The sequence below is a fragment of the Tachypleus tridentatus genome, chromosome 3, assembly GCF_004210375.1.
Source record: "Tachypleus tridentatus isolate NWPU-2018 chromosome 3, ASM421037v1, whole genome shotgun sequence".
Taxonomy (NCBI): domain Eukaryota; kingdom Metazoa; phylum Arthropoda; class Merostomata; order Xiphosura; family Limulidae; genus Tachypleus; species Tachypleus tridentatus.
The window spans coordinates 114,149,814-114,159,345 of NC_134827.1; positions in this window are offsets into that span (position 1 = coordinate 114,149,814).

Consider the following 9,532-nt stretch of genomic DNA (forward strand, 5'->3'; position numbering starts at 1 on the left):
ACCTGTATGTACATCCTTCTTATCAACTCCATCCTACACCACTGGTTCTAACTCCTCTTACAGTGTAAAACCTGTATGTACATCCTTCTTATCAACTCCATCCTACACCACTGGTTCTAACTTTACAGTGTAAAACCTGTATGTACATCCTTCTTATCAACTCCATCCTACACCTTTAACTGGTCTCTCTTACTTGTAAAACCTGTATGTACATCCTTCTTATCAACTCCATCATCCTTCTACACCACTGGTTCTTCTAACTCTACAGTGTAAAACCTGTATGTACATCCTTCTTATCAACTCCATCCTACACCACTGGTTCTAACTTTACAGTGTAAAACCTGTATGTTCATCCTTCTTATCAACTCCATCCTACACCACTGGTTCTAGTCTCTTACAGTGTAAAACCTGTATGTACATCCTTTCTTATCAACTCCATCCTACACCACTGGTTCTAACTCTTACAGTGTAAAACCTGTATGTACATCCTTCTTATCAACTCCATCCTACACCACTGGTTCTAACTTTACAGTGTAAAACCTGTATGTACATCCTTCTTATCAACTACATCCTACACCACTGGTTCTCTAACTTACAGTGTAAAACCTGTATGTACATCCTTCTTATCAACTCCATCCTACACCACTGGTCTCTAACTCTTACAGTGTAAAACCTGTATGTACATCCTTCTTATCAACTCCATCCTACACCACTGGTCTCTAATCTTACAGTGTAAAACCTGTATGTACATCCTTCTTATCAACTCCATCCTACACCACTGGTCTTCTAACTTACAGTGTAAAACCTGTATGTACATCCTTCTTATCAACTCCATCCTACACCACTGGTCTCTAACTTACAGTGTAAAACCTGTATGTACATCCTTCTTATCAACTCCATCCTACACCACTGGTCTCTAACTCTTACAGTGTAAAACCTGTATGTACATCCTTCTTATCAACTCCATCCTACACCACTGGTCTCTAACTTTACAGTGTAAAACCTGTATGTACATCCTTCTTATCAACTCCATCCTACACCACTCCATTCTACACCACTTGATTCTTTAATCTCTTACAGTGTAAAACCTGTATGTACATCCTTCTTATCAACTCCATCCTACACCACTGGTCTCTAACTTACAGTGTAAAACCTGTATGTACATCCTTCTTATCAACTCCATCCTACACCACTGGTCTCTAACTTTACAGTGTAAAACCTGTATGTACATCCTTCTTATCAACTCCATCCTACACCACTGGTCTCTAACTTACAGTGTAAAACCTGTATGTACATCCTTCTTATCAACTCCATCCTACACCACTGGTCTCTAACTTACAGTGTAAAACCTGTATGTACATCCTTCTTATCAACTCCATCCTACACCACTGGTCTCTAACTTTACAGTGTAAAACCTGTATGTACATCCTTCTTATCAACTCCATCCTACACCACTGGTCTCTAACTTACAGTGTAAAACCTGTATGTACATCCTTCTTATCAACTCCATCCTACACCACTGGTCTCTAACTTTACAGTGTAAAACCTGTATGTACATCCTTCTTATCAACTCCATCCTACACCACTGGTCTCTAACTTACAGTGTAAAACCTGTATGTACATCCTTCTTATCAACTCCATCCTACACCACTGGTCTCTAACTTACAGTGTAAAACCTGTATGTACATCCTTCTTATCAACTCCATCCTACACCACTGGTCTCTAACTTTACAGTGTAAAACCTGTATGTACATCCTTCTTATCAACTCCATCCTACACCACTGGTCTCTAACTTTACAGTGTAAAACCTGTATGTACATCCTTCTTATCAACTCCATCCTACACCACTGGTCTCTAACTTTACAGTGTAAAACCTGTATGTACATCCTTCTTATCAACTCCATCCTACACCACTGGTCTTCTAACTTACAGTGTAAAACCTGTATGTACATCCTTCTTATCAACTCCATCCTACACCACTGGTTCTAACTTACAGTGTAAAACCTGTATGTACATCCTTCTTATCAACTCCATCCTACACCACTGGTCTCTAACTTACAGTGTAAAACCTGTATGTACATCCTTCTTATCAACTCCATCCTACACCACTGGTCTCTAACTTTACAGTGTAAAACCTGTATGTACATCCTTCTTATCAACTCCATCCTACACCACTGGTCTCTAACTTACAGTGTAAAACCTGTATGTACATCCTTCTTATCAACTCCATCCTACACCACTGGTTCTAATCTTTACAGTGTAAAACCTGTATGTACATCCTTCTTATCAACTCCATCCTACACCACTGGTTCTAACTTACAGTGTAAAACCTGTATGTACATCCTTCTTATCAACTCCATCCTACACCACTGGTTCTAACTTTACAGTGTAAAACCTGTATGTACATCCTTCTTATCAACTCCATCCTACACCACTGGTTCTAACTTTACAGTGTAAAACCTGTATGTACATCCTTCTTATCAACTCCATCCTACACCACTGGTCTCTAACTTACAGTGTAAAACCTGTATGTACATCCTTCTTATCAACTCCATCCTACACCACTGGTTCTAACTTACAGTGTAAAACCTGTATGTACATCCTTCTTATCAACTCCATCCTACACCACTGGTTCTTCTAACTTACAGTGTAAAACCTGTATGTACATCCTTCTTATCAACTCCATCCTACACCACTGGTCTCTAACTTACAGTGTAAAACCTGTATGTACATCCTTCTTATCAACTCCATCCTACACCACTGGTTCTAACTTACAGTGTAAAACCTGTATGTACATCCTTCTTATCAACTCCATCCTACACCACTGGTCTCTAACTTTACAGTGTAAAACCTGTATGTACATCCTTCTTATCAACTCCATCCTACACCACTGGTTCTAACTTTACAGTGTAAAACCTGTATGTACATCCTTCTTATCAACTCCATCCTACACCACTGGTCTCTAACTTTACAGTGTAAAACCTGTATGTACATCCTTCTTATCAACTCCATCCTACACCACTGGTTCTAACTTACAGTGTAAAACCTGTATGTACATCCTTCTTATCAACTCCATCCTACACCACTGGTCTCTAACTTTACAGTGTAAAACCTGTATGTACATCCTTCTTATCAACTCCATCCTACACCACTGGTTCTAATCTTACAGTGTAAAACCTGTATGTACATCCTTCTTATCAACTCCATCCTACACCACTGGTCTCTAACTTACAGTGTAAAACCTGTATGTACATCCTTCTTATCAACTCCATCCTACACCACTGGTTCTAACTTACAGTGTAAAACCTGTATGTACATCCTTCTTATCAACTCCATCCTACACCACTGGTCTTCTAACTTACAGTGTAAAACCTGTATGTACATCCTTCTTATCAACTCCATCCTACACCACTGGTCTCTAACTTACAGTGTAAAACCTGTATGTACATCCTTCTTATCAACTCCATCCTACACCACTGGTTCTAACTTACAGTGTAAAACCTGTATGTACATCCTTCTTATCAACTCCATCCTACACCACTGGTTCTAACTAACTTACAGTGTAAAACCTGTATGTACATCCTTCTTATCAACTCCATCCTACACCACTGGTCTCTAACTTTACAGTGTAAAACCTGTATGTACATCCTTCTTATCAACTCCATCCTACACCACTGGTTCTAATCTCTTACAGTGTAAAACCTGTATGTACATCCTTCTTATCAACTCCATCCTACACCACTGGTCTCTAACTCTTACAGTGTAAAACCTGTATGTACATCCTTCTTATCAACTCCATCCTACACCACTGGTTCTAACTTTACAGTGTAAAACCTGTATGTACATCCTTCTTATCAACTCCATCCTACACCACTGGTCTCTAACTTACAGTGTAAAACCTGTATGTACATCCTTCTTATCAACTCCATCCTACACCACTGGTCTCTAACTTTACAGTGTAAAACCTGTATGTACATCCTTCTTATCAACTCCATCCTACACCACTGGTCTCTAACTTACAGTGTAAAACCTGTATGTACATCCTTCTTATCAACTCCATCCTACACCACTGGTTCTAACTTACAGTGTAAAACCTGTATGTACATCCTTCTTATCAACTCCATCCTACACCACTGGTGTTCTAACTCTTACAGTGTAAAACCTGTATGTACATCCTTCTTATCAACTCCATCCTACACCACTGGTCTTCTAACTTACAGTGTAAAACCTGTATGTACATCCTTCTTATCAACTCCATCCTACACCACTGGTTCTAACTTACAGTGTAAAACCTGTATGTACATCCTTCTTATCAACTCCATCCTACACCACTGGTCTCTAACTTACAGTGTAAAACCTGTATGTACATCCTTCTTATCAACTCCATCCTACACCACTGGTTCTAACTTACAGTGTAAAACCTGTATGTACATCCTTCTTATCAACTCCATCCTACACCACTGGTCTCTAACTTACAGTGTAAAACCTGTATGTACATCCTTCTTATCAACTCCATCCTACACCACTGGTCTCTAACTCTTACAGTGTAAAACCTGTATGTACATCCTTCTTATCAACTCCATCCTACACCACTGGTCTCTAACTTACAGTGTAAAACCTGTATGTACATCCTTCTTATCAACTCCATCCTACACCACTGGTCTCTAACTTTACAGTGTAAAACCTGTATGTACATCCTTCTTATCAACTCCATCCTACACCACTGGTCTCTAACTTTACAGTGTAAAACCTGTATGTACATCCTTCTTATCAACTCCATCCTACACCACTGGTCTCTAACTTACAGTGTAAAACCTGTATGTACATCCTTCTTATCAACTCCATCCTACACCACTGGTCTCTAACTTACAGTGTAAAACCTGTATGTACATCCTTCTTATCAACTCCATCCTACACCACTGGTCTCTAACTTACAGTGTAAAACCTGTATGTACATCCTTCTTATCAACTCCATCCTACACCACTGGTCTCTAACTCTTACAGTGTAAAACCTGTATGTACATCCTTCTTATCAACTCCATCCTACACCACTGGTCTCTAACTTACAGTGTAAAACCTGTATGTACATCCTTCTTATCAACTCCATCCTACACCACTGGTCTCTAACTTACAGTGTAAAACCTGTATGTACATCCTTCTTATCAACTCCATCCTACACCACTGGTTCTAACTTTACAGTGTAAAACCTGTATGTACATCCTTCTTATCAACTCCATCCTACACCACTGGTCTCTAACTCTTACAGTGTAAAACCTGTATGTACATCCTTCTTATCAACTCCATCCTACACCACTGGTCTCTAACTTACAGTGTAAAACCTGTATGTACATCCTTCTTATCAACTCCATCCTACACCACTGGTCTCTAACTTTACAGTGTAAAACCTGTATGTACATCCTTCTTATCAACTCCATCCTACACCACTGGTCTCTAACTTACAGTGTAAAACCTGTATGTACATCCTTCTTATCAACTCCATCCTACACCACTGGTCTCTAACTTTACAGTGTAAAACCTGTATGTACATCCTTCTTATCAACTCCATCCTACACCACTGGTCTCTAACTTTACAGTGTAAAACCTGTATGTACATCCTTCTTATCAACTCCATCCTACACCACTGGTCTCTAACTTACAGTGTAAAACCTGTATGTACATCCTTCTTATCAACTCCATCCTACACCACTGGTTCTAACTTTACAGTGTAAAACCTGTATGTACATCCTTCTTATCAACTCCATACACCACTGGTCTCTAACACCACTGGTCCTTCTAACATCCTACAGTGTAAAACCTGTATGTACATCCTTCTTATCAACTCCATCCTACACCACTGGTCTCTAACTTACAGTGTAAAACCTGTATGTACATCCTTCTTATCAACTCCATCCTACACCACTGGTCTCTAACTTTACAGTGTAAAACCTGTATGTACATCCTTCTTATCAACTCCATCCTACACCACTGGTTCTAACTTACAGTGTAAAACCTGTATGTACATCCTTCTTATCAACTCCATCCTACACCACTGGTCTCTAACTTTACAGTGTAAAACCTGTATGTACATCCTTCTTATCAACTCCATCCTACACCACTGGTCTTCTAACTTACAGTGTAAAACCTGTATGTACATCCTTCTTATCAACTCCATCCTACACCACTGGTCTCTAACTTACAGTGTAAAACCTGTATGTACATCCTTCTTATCAACTCCATCCTACACCACTGGTCTCTAACTTTACAGTGTAAAACCTGTATGTACATCCTTCTTATCAACTCCATCCTACACCACTGGTCTCTAACTTACAGTGTAAAACCTGTATGTACATCCTTCTTATCAACTCCATCCTACACCACTGGTCTCTAACTTTACAGTGTAAAACCTGTATGTACATCCTTCTTATCAACTCCATCCTACACCACTGGTTCTAACTTACAGTGTAAAACCTGTATGTACATCCTTCTTATCAACTCCATCCTACACCACTGGTTCTAAACTTACAGTGTAAAACCTGTATGTACATCCTTCTTATCAACTCCATCCTACACCACTGGTTCTAACTTTACAGTGTAAAACCTGTATGTACATCCTTCTTATCAACTCCATCCTACACCACTGGTTCTAACTCTTACAGTGTAAAACCTGTATGTACATCCTTCTTATCAACTCCATTACACCACTGGTCTCTAACTCTTACAGTGTAAAACCTGTATGTACATCCTTCTTATCAACTCCATCCTACACCACTGGTTCTAACTTTACAGTGTAAAACCTGTATGTACATCCTTCTTATCAACTCCATCCTACACCACTTAACTTACAGTGTAAAACCTGTATGTACATCCTTCTTATCAACTCCATCTACACCACTGGTCTCTAACTTTACAGTGTAAAACCTGTATGTACATCCTTCTTATCAACTCCATCCTACACCACTGGTCTCTAACTTACAGTGTAAAACCTGTATGTACATCCTTCTTATCAACTCCATCCTACACCACTGGTTCTAACTTTACAGTGTAAAACCTGTATGTACATCCTTCTTATCAACTCCATCCTACACCACTGGTCTCTAACTTACAGTGTAAAACCTGTATGTACATCCTTCTTATCAACTCCATCCTACACCACTGGTTCTAACTCTTACAGTGTAAAACCTGTATGTACATCCTGTATGTACATCTCTTATCAACTCCATCCTACACCACTGGTCTCTAACTTACAGTGTAAAACCTGTATGTACATCCTTCTTATCAACTCCATCCTACACCACTGGTTCTAACTTTACAGTGTAAAACCTGTATGTACATCCTTCTTATCAACTCCATCCTACACCACTGGTCTCTAACTTACAGTGTAAAACCTGTATGTACATCCTTCTTATCAACTCCATCCTACACCACTGGTCTCTAACTTACAGTGTAAAACCTGTATGTACATCCTTCTTATCAACTCCATCCTACACCACTGGTTCTAACTTACAGTGTAAAACCTGTATGTACATCCTTCTTATCAACTCCATCCTACACCACTGGTCTAACTTTACAGTGTAAAACCTGTATGTACATCCTTCTTATCAACTCCATCCTACACCACTGGTCTCTAACTTACAGTGTAAAACCTGTATGTACATCCTTCTTATCAACTCCATCCTACACCACTGGTCTCTAACTCTTACAGTGTAAAACCTGTATGTACATCCTTCTTATCAACTCCATCCTACACCACTGGTCTCTAACTTACAGTGTAAAACCTGTATGTACATCCTTCTTATCAACTCCATCCTACACCACTGGTTCTAACTTACAGTGTAAAACCTGTATGTACATCCTTCTTATCAACTCCATCCTACACCACTGGTTCTAACTTACAGTGTAAAACCTGTATGTACATCCTTCTTATCAACTCCATCCTACACCACTGGTTCTAACTTACAGTGTAAAACCTGTATGTACATCCTTCTTATCAACTCCATCCTACACCACTGGTCTCTAACTTACAGTGTAAAACCTGTATGTTCTCTAACTTACATCCTTCTTATCAACTCCATCCTACACCACTGTATGTCTTCTAACTCCTTACACTGGTGTAAAACCTGTATGTACATCCTTCTTATCAACTCCATCCTACACCACTGGTCTCTAACTTACAGTGTAAAACCTGTATGTACATCCTTCTTATCAACTCCATCCTACACCACTGGTCTCTAACTCTTACAGTGTAAAACCTGTATGTACATCCTTCTTATCAACTCCATCCTACACCACTGGTCTCTAACTTACAGTGTAAAACCTGTATGTACATCCTTCTTATCAACTCCATCCTACACCACTGGTCTCTAACTTACAGTGTAAAACCTGTATGTACATCCTTCTTATCAACTCCATCCTACACCACTGGTTCTAACTTACAGTGTAAAACCTGTATGTACATCCTTCTTATCAACTCCATCCTACACCACTGGTCTCTAACTTACAGTGTAAAACCTGTATGTACATCCTTCTTATCAACTCCATCCTACACCACTGGTCTCTAACTTACAGTGTAAAACCTGTATGTACATCCTTCTTATCAACTCCATCCTACACCACTGGTCTCTAACTTACAGTGTAAAACCTGTATGTACATCCTTCTTATCAACTCCATCCTACACCACTGGTCTCTTACAGTGTAAAACCTGTATGTACATCCTTCTTATCAACTCCATCCTACACCACTGGTCTCTAACTTACAGTGTAAAACCTGTATGTACATCCTTCTTATCAACTCCATCCTACACCACTGGTCTCTAATCTTACAGTGTAAAACCTGTATGTACATCCTTCTTATCAACTCCATCCTACACCACTGGTCTCTAACTTACAGTGTAAAACCTGTATGTACATCCTTCTTATCAACTCCATCCTACACCACTGGTTCTAACTTACAGTGTAAAACCTGTATGTACATCCTTCTTATCAACTCCATCCTACACCACTGGTCTCTAACTTTACAGTGTAAAACCTGTATGTACATCCTTCTTATCAACTCCATCCTACACCACTGGTCTCTAACTTACAGTGTAAAACCTGTATGTACATCCTTCTTATCAACTCCATCCTACACCACTGGTCTCTAACTTACAGTGTAAAACCTGTATGTACATCCTTCTTATCAACTCCATCCTACACCACTGGTCTCTAACTTACAGTGTAAAACCTGTATGTACATCCTTCTTATCAACTCCATCCTACACCACTGGTCTCTAACTTACAGTGTAAAACCTGTATGTACATCCTTCTTATCAACTCCATCCTACACCACTGGTCTCTAACTTACAGTGTAAAACCTGTATGTACATCCTTCTTATCAACTCCATCCTACACCACTGGTTCTAACTTTACAGTGTAAAACCTGTATGTACATCCTTCTTATCAACTCCATCCTACACCACTGGTCTCTAATCTCTTACAGTGTAAAACCTGTATGTACATCCTTCTTATCAACTCCATCCTACACCACTGGTTCTAA